Source organism: Bison bison, unplaced genomic scaffold (assembly GCF_000754665.1).
Source record: "Bison bison bison isolate TAMUID 2011002044 unplaced genomic scaffold, Bison_UMD1.0 scf7180017864183, whole genome shotgun sequence".
In the NCBI taxonomy this organism is placed as follows: domain Eukaryota; kingdom Metazoa; phylum Chordata; class Mammalia; order Artiodactyla; family Bovidae; genus Bison; species Bison bison.
In genome coordinates, this window is record NW_011494755.1 from 8,896,394 (window position 1) to 8,897,804 (window position 1,411).

Consider the following 1,411-nt stretch of genomic DNA (forward strand, 5'->3'; position numbering starts at 1 on the left):
TGTCTCTGTTTTTTAATATGCTGTCTAGGTTTGTCATAGCTTTTCTTCCAAGGGGCAAGTGTCTTTTAATTTCATGGCTGCAATCACCATCTGCAGTGATTTTGGAGCCCTCCAAAATAAAGTGTGTCACTGTTTCCACTGTTTCCCCATCTATGCCATGAAGTGATGGGACCAGATGCCATGATCTTAGTTTTCTGAATGTTGAGTTTTAAGCCAACTTTTTCACTCTCCTCTTTCATCAAGAGGCTCTTTAGTTCTTCTTTACTTTCTGCCATAAGGGTGGTGTCATCTGCATATCTGAGGTTATTGATACTTCTCCTGGCAATCTTGATTCCAAATTGTGCTTCATGAAGTCCAGCGTTTCTCATGATGTACTCTGTATATAAGTTAAATAAGCAGGTGACAATATACAGCCTTGATGTACTCCTTTCCTGTCTTGGAAACAGTCTGTTGTTCCACGTCCAGTTCTAACTGTTGCTTCTTGACCTGTGTACAGACTTCTCAGGAGGCAGGTCAGGTGGTCTGATATTCCCATCTCTTGAAGAATTTTCCACATCTTGTGTTTAGATAGCTACTTTAATCTAGCTTAAACAATAATGAGAGCTTATTACTCCCATACATACCCTTCCAAAGAGGAAGGGCAGCACTTTAGGAACTGACTCAGCTGTGCAGTTACGTCCTCAAGGACCCAGTTTCTTTATATTTCTCTGTTGCACCTCTTATGGTGGTGGCTTCATTCTAAGACTGGTTTCACCTCATGGTCACATGGTGGCTGCCAAGAATACTCAGGAAAAAAATGCATAATTTCCTTCTAGACATGGACTGGAAGAAGCACAAGCTGGAATCAAGATTGCTGGGAGAAATATCAGTAACCTCAGTTATGCAGATGACACCACCCTTATGGCAGAAAGTGAAGAGGAACTCAAAAGCCTCTTGATGAAAGTGAAAGTGGAGAGTGAAAAAGTTGGCCTAAAGCTCAACATTCAGAAAATGAAGATCATGGCATCTGGTCCCATCACTTCATGGGAAATAGATGGGGAAACAGTAGAAACAGTGTCAGACTTTTTTTGGGGGGGCTCCAAAATCACTGCAGATGGTGACTGCAGCCATGAAATTAAAAGACGCTTACATCCTTGGAAGGAAAGTTTTGACCAACCTAGATAGCATATTCAAAAGCAGAGGGATTACTTTGCCAACAAAGGTCCGTCTAGTCAAGGCTATGGTTTTTCCAGTGGTCATGTATGGATGTGAGAGTTGGACTGTGAAGAAGGCTGAGCGCAGAAGAATTGATGCTTTTGAACTGTGGTGTTGGAGAAGACTCTTGAGAGTCCCTTGGACTGCAAGGAGATCCAACCAGTCCATTCTGAAGGAGATCAGCCCTGGGTGTTCATTGGAAGGACTGATGTTGAAG